A 13,773-nucleotide genomic window follows, 5' to 3' on the forward strand; every position below is an offset into this window, starting at 1 on the left:
TTTTTGTTTTCCCCTTTTCTATTAGCCAGTGGAAGTGTGTATGGTTGTTTCACACCCTTCTTGTATTTTGCTTACTATTCCTTCTTTTCAGTTGAGCTTTTGGCTACGAATACCAACGCGACAAGTCGTCATTCTTCTGATAGTGGCGTATTTTCGCCCCAAGAAATTACGGAAATAATAACATAATGTAGACCACGATGCTTTTGAAACGGACGATGAACGTAGTTTGCAGGAAGATTCTAGCATCAATTTGTTACACACATGCCTTTTTTTTATATAGCCTCGCTGCTGAACGGGACGTTAAACGAGTGGCGGAGTAGACACACACATTATATATACAGGATAGCCCATTTTAATCTTTACACGGAAATATCTCGAAAACGTTTGAGCATAAATAAACTGAACAAAAACTCAAATAGGAAATACCATGGGAGAAATCAAACGGTGATGTTGCGATGCCCTCAGGGCCGCTCTTCAAGGGGGCCCGGAGCTAAATTTAAAATATTAAATGGAAACATGGGGCGAGTGACACTTCATTTGATAGATCTTTAAAACGAAAAAGCGATGTGGCAAAAGATTTTTCATATCGGTCACCGTGTTCAAAATGGCTGCCAAATATATTACCTATATCACATAAACGTCCAGTAGCACTAATATGGAAACGGTTGAACATACTGTAAATGAACCAAACAAAAACTCAAATAGGAAAGTCATGGGGCAAATCGAATAATGTTGTCGCGGTGCCCCCAGGGCCGCCTTTCATCTTATCCCAGGCCCAACTTAAAAATTTTATATGAAAATATGGGTCACGTGGTACATCGTTCGATAGATCTTCATACACTAAACAGCGTTGTGACAAAAGATTGATCATATGGGACACCGTTTTCAAAATGGTCGTCAAGACATCTTGTCTGTATCGGATAAAACGTCCAGTACCACTAATATGAAAATGGTTGAAGATAATAACAGATGAACAGAATAAAACTTTTATAGGAAATCACAGAAGGTATTTTTCATTACACGGCTCGAAAATGTTGCAACGGAGGAAATGATTAAAGGTGTCATAATGCAAAGGAGGAAATCTAATTCCTAAAAAACGGTCCAACGATAAGTGGGTGAAGGGGACGGGAAGGAACGGTGAAATTCCAAACGAGAACCTTAGTTTTTGCAAATTGCATTCACACAACAAAAGCATAAATAAACACTTGGGGTGATACATGTTTTTTTTTTATGAGATATATGTCTGTAATGGAAAAAAGTAGGTAAAATTCTTGTTAAACGGTACCTTTCATTTTGATTGCAGGAAATAATTTGTGCAAAATGAATCAACTGAAATGCGAAACCAATTTGTCGAACAATGCAATTTTAGAACAATGTGTAGAAACATTGGTTTTCTCAAAAGTCGTCTACAGAATATTGGTTCATTACAGTACCAGTCACTTGTACACCCCAAGTGTTTCAGGAGCTCCTCCATGGCTAAGCGGTTAGCGTACGCGCCTTTGGCGTGGGAGACCCGGGTTTGATTCCCGGCGAAGGCACGTGTAGTTCGGATTGCACGTTAATCAGTAGGTCCACGCCTCATATAACCTCGCTGCTGAACGAGACGTTAAACCCAAAAGCAACTTAATTCAACCAAGTGTTTCAGACAAACCATACCTATTGCAAGTAAATGTGGGGGTTCTCATTTGAAATTTTACCATTCATTCCCGCTTCGCTCATTACGGAAGGAGATCGGAAAGATAATTTTTTAAGAATTAGATTTCCTCTTTAGCATTATCACTTATACTTTAATAATATTTTTCTCCATTGGATTATTCTCGAGGCGTGGAATGAATAATACCCTCTGTGATTTCCTATAGGAGTTCTATTCTGTTCATCAGCTATTATTTTCAACCGTTTTCATATTAGTGATACTGGACGTTTCATCTGATACAGGCAAGATGTCTTGACGCCCATTTTGAAAACGGTGATCCATATGAACAATCTTTTGCCACAACGCTGTTTAGTGTATGAAGATCTATCGAACGATGTATCACGTGACCCATATTTTCATATAAAATTTCTAAGTTGGGCCTAGGTCCCCATGGAAGGCAGCCCTGGGCGCACCGCGACAACATTATTCGATTTGCCCCATGACTTTCCTATTTGAGTTTTTGTTTGGTTCATTTATGTTTAACCGTTTTCATATTAGTGCTACTGGACGTTTATCTGATATAGGTAACATATTTTGGCGGCCATTTTGAATACGGTGACCTATATGAAAAACCGTTTGCCACATCGCTTTTTAGTTTTTAAAGATCTATCGAATGAAGTGTCACTCGCCCCATGTTTCCATTTAAAATTTTTAAGTTGGCCTCGGGCCCACTTGAAGAGCGGCCCTGGGGACACCCCGATATCATCATTCGATTTGCCCCATGGTATTTCCTATTTGAGTTTCTGTCCAGTTCTTTTATGTTCAACCGTTCTTGAGATATTTCCGTGAAAATATTAAAATGGGCCACAATGTATGTTTATATATATATATATATATATATATATATATATATATATATATATATATATAGTAAAACCTGTCAACTTGGCCCTCTGTCTATCTTGGAAGTTGGCCGCATTGAAACAATGTTTACCCTATAATGAAAATGATAAATTTACCTGCATATCTTGGCCATGCAAAGTATCATTTTGTTGTTTTTCTTAACTCTTTTGCATTCCCATACGCGAGGCAGATGTTCTGTATTTGTAAGTGGAGACAAAGAAGCATAGATTCCCACGATTTGTTCTTGGAGGTCAAAGGCCAGAACGCTACCCTAATAAAGGGTTGGGGAAGGAAGACATGAATAAGAAAAAGCACGTACAGGAATTCCGGAAATGATTGCACGTATTTGTTTACCCTATATGTTTTGGAAAAATCATTAGCTATAGCCTATCAGCTCCGTTCATCAGTGGGGAGCTTTAGTAATTCCGGAAAATTCTCAAGGCTAAAGCTAACCATCTCAATTCTCAACTATTGGCACATGACTTCTTGTCAAAAGGTAGTGGAGGTTTTAAAATATGAATTCCCTTAACATTTCTCAAAAGATCTTTTGCTCCGAGGGAAACACTTGTAGCTCATTAACAAAAAGTAGTTAAATTATTAATCTATATACATCATTTTAAAGTAGCTGTCGTGCCATTGCTTATTAACAACCAAGTAATACTAGAAATCCTATTCTAAAAATTCACGAATCACACTTATTTTCTGGTAAGTTGGCCGCTTTTCAATGGAACCAATGTTGGCCAGCATAGACAGGTTTCACTGTTCATATATATAGTATTTGTAAGGCATCTGTTTACTCTCTTCCTTTAAGTATAAAATTTTATAATTAGTGAAATTTGGTGAATAGTATTATTTTTTCGAAGCATAGATTTCTGAATGGTACCTCATTTGCAAGAAATGGGGACATTACTTCCTCATACCCTCCTTAGGGATAGTCATTTCTAAATCCCTTAGAAATGAACTGTAAAGTAAACAAAAACAATAGAAGTAAAAAAACACCTTACAACACCTAACTTAATACCTAATACCTTACCTAATTAATACCTTACAGTCTTGTAAATGAGCTCCATACCTTATTCTTTATTTCAGCGAAAATATTACTAGCTCTTTCTTTGAATTGAAATATCCTACAAAGCTTCCATACCAAGTTCTTTATTGTAAGTGTCCGTATTTCAGAAAGTTTGTCAAACTATTCGTTAAGTAAGTTACACTCTTTCCAGGGCATTCATTGAATGTTTACAAAAAAACTGGAGTTATACCATACTTAGCAGCTTCGTTGTTTCCTGATATATGCTTTGAGGTTCATTACTGAGAATATATTTCAAGTATTCGGGAAGAGAAATGTGTTTGTTCTATCGGAACATATGTTGATAAGTTCATTCTTAAGCTGATCTGAGCAAAAAGTGTTAGGAAAGGTGGATATCAAGTCATTCAGTTTGTCGTATGGAATAATTTGTTGATGCATACTAAATATTCTATAATTTATTAGTTCTGCAATGACCAGATTTTTGTATTTTTCAAATCTTTCTTCTGCACAATTATTGAGCGAAGAATCTAATATAAATAAAGTAGAATTTGTTTGTGTGTCTATCTATCTATCTTTGTGTCTGTGTGCACCAGCGGACCAGACGAGTGGACCGAGTTACCAAAATTTGGTCACGGCTACCTTGATTCAGGCCCCAGACCAAGACAAAAGGTTTCTCTATCTCAAAATTCGAACCAGGGGGGAGGGGTATTTACCGGGACATGTAAAAGTACTTGTCACTCTCGCGAAAAACATAGAAGTGATAGAATTGCCAATACATCTAAACTTTTCGTTAGGGAATCTTCTTTTTTTATTATTATTATTCTGATGTTGGAGACATATAGGGACAATATATGTATACTAATGTTCTTCAAGGGTACGTTACAAAAATTTAACATTTTATAGAGGGAGCTCGAAAGATGGTTTAAAATAAAAACAAATAAGAAGAAATAGCGGTCTGTTTCTGTCGCTTACAAATCCAGCTTAAAATAAAGATAGCCAGCCCTGGAAACGTAGACAGAACAGCAACTGTCTTTTCGCAAGTACTAGTACACAGCACGAGTCTTTGGACTTTAACTTCTCACGTGGCTGTTTGTTTATCCTACTCTTCTATAGGAATAATGTTGAAGGTTTCGTAAAACCCATTGATTTCTGTCTTTCATACGGAAGCATTAAAAAAGCTTAGAATAAATCATACGAAATTTTGAGTTCAGAATCTAAATTGCAAAATTTTAAGTTAGTAATTTAGGCTTAATGGCTTAATACATATAACATTCTAAAGGGTAGACGCTTCTACCTTGTCTCCCCTCAAGCCTTGCCACTGCGTTAATCTCAAAATCAAAACTCAACACATACCTCTTTTTATTTAAAAATATTGTGTGGTATACAATATGTGGAATTCAAGATGGCTGCTACGATGTATACTAAAGCATTTAACGCAGTTTCTAAACCAATGTCAAATTGTAACATTTGCTTTTCCTCCGACTATGCATCTCTTTGTTACTGCCCTATCATGATAGATACATATGTCAAACATAGCACACTCTGTCTGAAACAAATGATGTGTAATAAATGAGTTCACATTCTCATTTGTTTGAATATTCAAGCCTAAGTGAAGTGTAAAATCATAACCTTTTACATTTAAAACAATATTGTGTGATATGCAATATATCGGAATTCAAGATGCCTTCCATGGTGACCACACTCCAAATCAATGCAGGTTTTGCAATAATACCATTTGTAACATTTATTTTTCCTCCGTTCGCGCATGTCGTTATTATTGTTCTGTCCCAATAATTTTCACTAACCCTGTATACAGATCCACATATGTATTCTCACAGTAAAATTAAACTAATCTTTTTCCACAGAATATTTTCATACTATACTTTGATCCAGGGGTAGAAATGAAATTTTACAAGTAAGGGGAAAATCAACAATAGACAAAGTTTGATTGGGCTATGTCACTAGAATACAAACTCAGAAAGACGGGAGTCAGGGGCAGACTGGCCAGAGCCGTTAGGCCGCAATCGCAGCCTAGGCCCTCTCAGAAAAAAATATGAAACAATAAAGAAAGAAAGAGAAAGAGAGAAAAGCTAAAACATAAGAAAGCTAAATAATTCGGTAGATCACTTATTATGCTGCCAACACACACTCCTCTTCCATCCTTTCATCAATCAGTAAGTTATCTTTTTCAATAAGGTCCTTTTGTTACTAGATTTGTGGCTAGATCCATCTTTCACTATGGTCTTTTATTATCAGAATTTGTGATTTAGTTTGTACTGGGGGCCTTGGACCCTTCTTTCAATATATTGGACATTGGGGCCTTCTTTCATTACATTGAGCAGTTGTGGCCCTGAGTCCTTTATTCATTATATTGGGCAGTTGGGGACTTTCTTTCATTTCATTGAGCAGTTGGGCTCCTAGGCACTTTCTTCATCATGTTGAGCTCTTGGGACCTGGAACTTTTTTCATTATGTTGGGCAGTTGGGGCCCTTTCATCGTTGAAGACTGGGGTGTAGTTTGTAGCTGGGTCCATATTTAACCACAGGCTGATTGGTCCTTTATGGATGTTAATACATCTTGTAGGTCTATATTTGATAACTCAAAAATGAAAAAAAACAGAGTATTTAAAAAAATATTTTCTATCAAAAGCGTTTACAAACTTGCAGGAGAAAACAGTGGAAGATGGCAAGAAAGGGGTATCATCTTCATAATGGCATAATGGCATCTTCAGCATAATGGTTGATTCTATTTAAGATGTTTCAGTACTGAACCAGCTTACTATAGTAATTCTCTGCGTTATAAGCGGTCAAGTATTTGGGCGGCTGTTAGCAGTTGTCGTAAAGAGTGACACTGTAAGGCAAGTAACTTAAAATGAAAACAAAAGAGTACTTTGTGCCAACAATTTTTTGATGTCTGATATTGTAAGTTGCTCTTTCGATGGAGCTGCTAACTTGAGTGGATGCTATAAAGGAGTTAAAGCATTACTGGAGAAGGATAATCCTGAAATCATTTACCCCCAATGCATGGCTCATGCTCTTAATTTGGTTATGACAAATTCGACTGAGTAGATCCCTGAAGCTGCAAATTTATTTGGTGTGGTTGAAACCAGTGCCGTGTTCTGTCTGAATACTGCAAAAGAAAGAATGTTTGGAAGAAAATGATTGATGCAAGCCACGAGGGACATGACAAACTACGAAAAGTTCAAAAGTCGATGCAACACGATTGTGGAGCAAAAAAAAGGCACTGAATGCGGTAGTCAACACTAACGAGTTTCGCTATGAAACATGAAGCCAAGACGAGACGACTGTCTATCACCATCAAGATTTCTTTCATTTTTATTGTTCCTCAATGATGATGTGCAGGACATGAGTTTTAATGCGAAATCAACATTTCAAGCTTAACTTTGCTGAATAAATTGATAGAATTTAACACTGTAATGATGTGCTCTGTGTTTCAGGACTTGTTTACAGAAACGAAGCATGTTTCAAAATACCTACAGTCTCACGGATTGGACTATCGTACAACCTGAAGACTTGTAGACAATTTGCAGCAGCAGCTTCAGAAGAAAATAGAGGCAAAAGATTCCTGTTTAAGCTTTACGAAAATACAAAAATATTTTGTGTAAAAAAACAAGAGCTTGTGCAATCTGGTGTAGAGATAGCAATGGAAAAAGACTTTCCGCCCAGAAGAATCTTAAAGAAGAAGAAAATGTCAGTGATAGATTTCAGCAGCCAAATGAACTCCAAATGATGGATCCCAAGCACTTTTCGGAAATCGGGAAGAATGGTGTGTCTGCATAAGCTTTCGGAGTTCTTGCGAAAAAACTAAATATAAAATAGGAGGAAATATACAAAGAGCTCCAGTAGTTCTTTGTCGTGTATTCTGTCACAAAACGTTATGATTTTTGATGATCCTGAAGAGAATGATACCCCTGAATCCGTAGAAGAAGATGATGATGATTATGCATCTGAGCATGCTATGGGAGATGGACAATTTTGGACGGGATTCACGGCAAGAGTGATAATGATGCTGCAAACACCTTGTGTAAAAATTGTTTGCCATGTGCAGGGAAAATTGTGTACCAATTTCTGTCAGTCTAGTTGTTTTAATAATTTATACATTGCTTACAAACATGCGTTGTCTCTACCATGCACACAAGTGACATGTGAAAGGTGCTTCTCAAAGTTAAAGTTAGAGAGTAAACAAATCTCAGAGCTAATTTGTGTGAAGACATTTTGGACACATTTATACTAATGAAAATGGAAAGAGATATGTTAAATTTAGTGTCTGTGAACAAAGTTATTCAGGAACTCTCCCATTCATAATCTGAACTGAAAAGAATCTTAACGTTTTAAAATTATTAGATGTTTAGTGGTTCAGCAGTGTTTTTCATTTTCAGTAAAACGTCATGTTCATTCCAGAGTCAAAAGTTATTATTAGTTGTTTGTTACGATTTTCAGTAAGCTGTTCTGTTCTTTCCATAGTACAAAGCTATTGGCTATTATTTGTTTAGTGTTTCAGCTACTATACAGAGTCTCAAAAGTCCCATGACATTCGGTAACTCTTATTATCAGAATTACAACAAAATGTAGGAGGGGAAACCATCTCCAAATATAATGTTTTCAATCTAAAGTGAAAACCTTTTTCAAATCGGACAAGCCGTTTGGGCTGTACGCTATATATGCGCATAATGTTACATGAAAATGCAACGTTATCATTTACCTGGACCCACAACATAAATGAATGAAGTTACTGTCTATTAAAAACTTTATTTGAAGACTGTTTCTCTTCTTACATTTTGTTGTAACTCTGATAATAACAGAGTTATCCTAAGTCAGGGGACATTTTAGACACCCCGTGTGGCAATACAATAATAATTATAAAACATTATCTTGAAAGTTTGCTTCTAGAAATCTTGTGCTTGCTATGACATCAAATTTCCAATGACCAATAAAAATCATAGCTTGCAAAAACTATCATGTAACAATGAATTTACAACTACTTAACTCGATGACTCATCGCATATGTTCATTGTACCCACTGGCGCAACCAGGAATTTATTTCGGGAGGGGACAAGAATATTCAATACAGTAGTCCACAAACGACGTGCTGCGCCATTTGATATGGACAAAATTGAAAGTTTGAATTCTCCTCATTACAAGCAATTTAGTTATCCTTATTATTAACTTGCTAAAGAAAACCTTAAAATGAAAATTCCAATTGACAAATTCCCTATTACTAATGGTTACAAGTTTTAAAATTTGCACTATAATTATTATTTTGTAGATCTATATTTTTGCATAAAATGACGCACTCTTTACTAATATTTATTACTCTAAGAAATTAATGTAGGGGTTTCCTCTGTGCATTTGTCTTTCGACAATGCTTTGACTTAATTCAATGTTCATTTATGCATTGATCTAATTTGAAATTTCACCGAAATTTGTCTGCAGCGCGGCTGTATAAGATTGACCAGGTTTGTTTCGGGGAGGCATGAACCCCCGAGCTCATAGCTGGTTGCGCCACTGATTGTACGATATTTTAGAAATTGGTGTTATAGTCTGAGGGCCCTCCATGGTAACCGTGTCCTAGGCCCTAATACACCCAGTCCGCCTATGACGGGAGTGCAAGCAAACTTTCATGGAGAACGACTTAAGCGAAAGCGATTGTTGCAAACCAGTCAACAAGTAAACAAAACTAATATCACCATTCAAATTTCCTATTTGTTTCTAATAACCACAGATATATTTCCTTCTTTTGCACAAAGACTTCAATTTACTAAGATGACACAAACCCCTTGTGCATGCGTGATCTCCAATCTTGCTTTGATCTAAAGCTTTTTACCCGTGAAACCGTATTTACCATTTTGACGCTGGATCTTTTTGACTTGTGCCATTTTGACGCGAGGGCCTTTTGACTCAGGCCCAGCTGACGCCTGGCCGTTTTAACCCGTGCCCTTTTGTAGTGGTGCCCCTTTCACCAGGGTCCGTATGACGTATTTCCCTATTGACTCGGGTCCTTTTTTCGCAGAACACTTTTGACCCAGGCTCTTTTGATGCAGCGCCCTTATGACTCGGGCCCTTTTTTCGCGGAGACCTTTTCCCTGGGCCCTTTCGTTGTTTTAACTCGGACATTTTGTAGCAGGACCACTTTTGACCCGGATCCGTTTCACGCAGGGTCCTTTTGACTCGGACCCTTTTGTCGTGGGACTCTTTTGACCCAAGCCCTTTGATGAGGAGCGTTTAGATTCGGGCCTTTTGACTTCGGCCCTTTTGTTGTGAAGACTTTTAACCCGGCCCATTTGACAAAGGTCCGTTTGACTTTTGCCCTTTTGTAGCAGGGCTCCTTTCTGACACGGGCATGTTTGACGCAGGGCCTTTTGACTCGGGTCCTTTTGTCGTGGGATTATTTTAACCCAACCCTTTTTACGAATGGCGTTATGATTCGGGCCCTTTTGCCTCAGGCCTTTCGTTGTCGATATCTTTTGACCCGAGACCTTTTGACGCGGGGCCGTTTTGACTCGGACTCTTTTGTAGCGGGACCTCTTTAGACCCGGGCTCGTTTGAGGCAGGTCTCTTTTGTCGTGAGACCCTTTTGACCTGGTTCCTTTGGTGAGGGTAGTTTTGATTCGGGCCCTTTTGACTCTTGCCCTTTTGTTGCTGAGATCTTTGACCCAAAGCCCTTTGACTCCTGCTCTTTTGTTGCTGGAACGTTTGACAAGAGCCCTTTTGTCCCGGGTACGTTTAGACTCATGCCCTTTTTAGCGAGGAAACTTCTGACTTGTGCCCTTTTCTTGCAGAGACCTTTTGACCCGGATCCCTTTGACGTGGGTCCGTTTTGACTCTGGTCTTTTGTAGCGCGGCAATTTTGACCAGGGCCCATTTGTCGCGGAATTATTTTGACCCAGGCTATTTTGATGAGGAGCGTTTTGATTCGGCCTCTTTTTCTCTTGGGCCCTTTTTTGCGGAGACCTTTCGACCTGGGCCCTTTTGACACGGAACCGTTTGACTCGGGCCCTTTTGTAGCGGGACCACTTTTGACCCGGGCCCGTTTGAAGTAGGTCCCTTACGACTCGAGCCCTTTTGTCGTGGAACCCTTTTGACCCAGGTCCTTTTGATGAAAGGTGATATGACTCTGACCCTTTTTTGCGGAGACCTTTTGAACAGGGAAATTTTGATGCGGGGCCGTTTGACTGGCTCCTTTTGTAGCGACGCCCATTTTTTACCCGGGCCCGTTTGACACAGACTTTTGGATCGGGTCCTTTTGTTGTGAGACCCTTTTGGCCAGAGCCCTTTTTCTGAGGGGCGTTTTGATTCGGGCCCGTTTGACTCAGGCCCTTTCGTTGCCGAGACATTTTCACCCGGGCACGTTTGACGCGGGGCCGTTTTGACTCGGGCCCTTTTGTAACGTGGCCCCCTTTCACCCAAGCTTGTTTGAGGCAGTTCCCTTTTTGCTAGAACTATTTTGTCTTGGGACCGTTTTCACCCGGCCCTTTTGATATGGGTTGTTTTGATTCGACCCCTTTTGACTCGAGCCCTTTTGTTGCGGAGACCTTTTAACTCGGTCCCTTTTGATGCAGGGCTGACTCGGGCCCATTCGTAGCGGGACCCCTTTTTGACTCGGGCCTTTTTGACTCAGGTCCTTTTGTTGCGGACACCTTTTCACCCGGGCACTTTTGACGCAGGACCTTTTTGGTCTGGCCCTTTTGTAGCGGGTCCCTTTTGTCGCGGGCCGTTTTGACTCGCGCCTCTCTGTGTTTGCTCTTTTGTTTGCCCTTCTGATATGGAACCATATATATAAGGCAGCAGCTGAAATACCTGGGACAGGGGGCCTGGTGAAGTATGAGTAAATCAATGATCGACCGATCCAGGGCGCAGTAAAATTAATTACGCCACTGTTCATATCTCTTTCTTTCTATTCTCTCGACATCATGTCTGGAGATGAATGTTCTAAATAATGGGCTACAGTGGCGAAAGACGAGATACGCTATCAATATTAATGTTATGGATTTTAACTTAACATAGGGCAATAAAATGAAAAACTCTATATCGATATTTTGCCCCCCCCCCTTCCGTTGGAAAAAATCCTGCGGGCGTTAGTGATTATGATGTTTCTCAGTTACTGTATTATATTGTTCTATATACGGAATAAATACTTCTGTGTTTTGTATAATACTATCTATATTTATTACGGTCCTTGCTTTAAGACAGCGAAACATATTCACGTTCAGCGTAATCAGTTTCCATTCTCAAATAATTCCAGTGAGAGGAATGAAATAATTCACGCACACATTTAGGACTTAGAAAAGTGCCCTGCGAACATGTCGTGGTAAAGTCCTGACGAGTGAAAAGCGCTAGTAGCAGTTGTTAGAAGTTATTAACTTAACATATAAGACAGTAAATTGAAAAACTGAGAATACGAATCTTTTTAGAGATGACAGTGCACTGACGCTTCTAATCTATGCCTTTACTCCCTATACCTACGTTATTTCCCTAGTCAAAATAAAAACTCTTCAAAATTAATCACAATTTCTGATGCAACCATCCCTTCTTTAGAGTACTGCGCGGTCACATACCCGTCACGGCGATGTAAAGGCACTTTTGGCGACGAGGATACAATCCAAATTGTTACTAACAGTACTTGAATTCTTATTATAAAGCAGAAGCATATCAGTCTGTGAGTAATGGTATTATGCAATCTCCAAAACATTTAAAGGTTAAAGGCTGCATAAATATCTCGGCGAAAATATTTAGGTACCCTACGGTTCGTACATACAGTAGAGACTCGATTAACCGTCACCCTCGGGACCGGGACCATGACGATTAAGCGAATAGACGGATAACAGAAATGTTGTTATAAACCTCTACAGTAAGTAGATTTAAAAGGTTCTGGAAGAAATAAATAACTTTATACAACTGAATAATAGTTATAATGATTGAACAGGACCAGAGTAAACCGTATTCCTTTTATGTTACACTAATGTAGGCTCGTCTTGAAAATAATTCATAACAATTTGGAATTTAATTTCTGGCATCTTGAGTGTTTCAAGTCCATGCTTTTCTCCATAAGGGTTTCAGTACTGTACCAAGTTTTTGTGTGGAAACTAGCATGACCGGAAGTGACGCATGACTATTTCAGTCCATTTCGCTTACACTTTATTCCGTGCTCTGCACGGCGCACAGCGTCAATTCCGGCACATTTAAAGTACAGTACTGTCCGGAGCAGTGACGGATAACAGAGAGTGACGGTTAAAAGAGTGACGGTTAATCGTGTTTCTACTGTATTTAGGTACGTTGCAATGCAAAACGTCTGTCTCTCTGTCAGTGAAGTAATTCCCAACACCTCAAATCATGCTAATGGTTGTCGCTAGCGCGCTATTTCCTACTTGACGCAAAGATATGTGGCTAGCGTGCAGGTAATCTTCAGACGAGCCGAAAGCCTGAAAGGAGCAGTTAGTTGTAATTAATATTAACCATTACCTACTAGTTGGTTGGTTGGTTGGATTAGAGTATAGCATTCTTTTTAATACCGAGGTTGGGACTGTCGTATAGCATATGACAGTTTGATCTACAGCTTAACGTGGCGTTTGAAGACATGTCTTCCAAACGGAAATGGAACCCAGATTTCCCATGCCAATAATGGTGTACGTTAACCATATAACCATGAAACAACATTCTCATTGTACTAGTGCACGGTGTTCGGAAAGTAGCGCTACCCGAATTTTGGAGCATGGTAACTTTTGAACTGGAAGTACTAATGAAGTAAGACTGCCAGTCAGGGAAGGTTATTGAAGTTGATATTGTTCAAATATAAACCACGGGGAGGGGATCTGACATTCTCCCTCACAAATGTTTGAAAGAACTGAAAGTGATAAAGTGTTTCTTTACGAATTGTAAAAAAAAATCACGAATTCGAGTCAGATTGGCGTTGTTTATGGACTAACGAGTTGCTTCGGTGGAGTATATCATTCTAAAATAAGAGCGGCAAGTTGGCATCAAGTAGAGACATCCAACGGACGTGATAATGGTGTTCCGCAAAATAAACACTTGTTTTCCGGCATTATGTCATATTTTGAGGTTTGGTTATTTCTTTTTATAACTGATACCAATGTCCGACGTGCTAGAAATTTATTTATTTATTTGTTTATTTATTATTTGCTTTAGTTCTATGTGACGAGATTTTTCTTCAAGGTCAGTGTTCTCACCTGCTC

This window comes from Thermobia domestica, chromosome 1 (assembly GCF_964235325.1).
Source record: "Thermobia domestica chromosome 1, izTheDome1.hap1.1, whole genome shotgun sequence".
In the NCBI taxonomy this organism is placed as follows: domain Eukaryota; kingdom Metazoa; phylum Arthropoda; class Insecta; order Zygentoma; family Lepismatidae; genus Thermobia; species Thermobia domestica.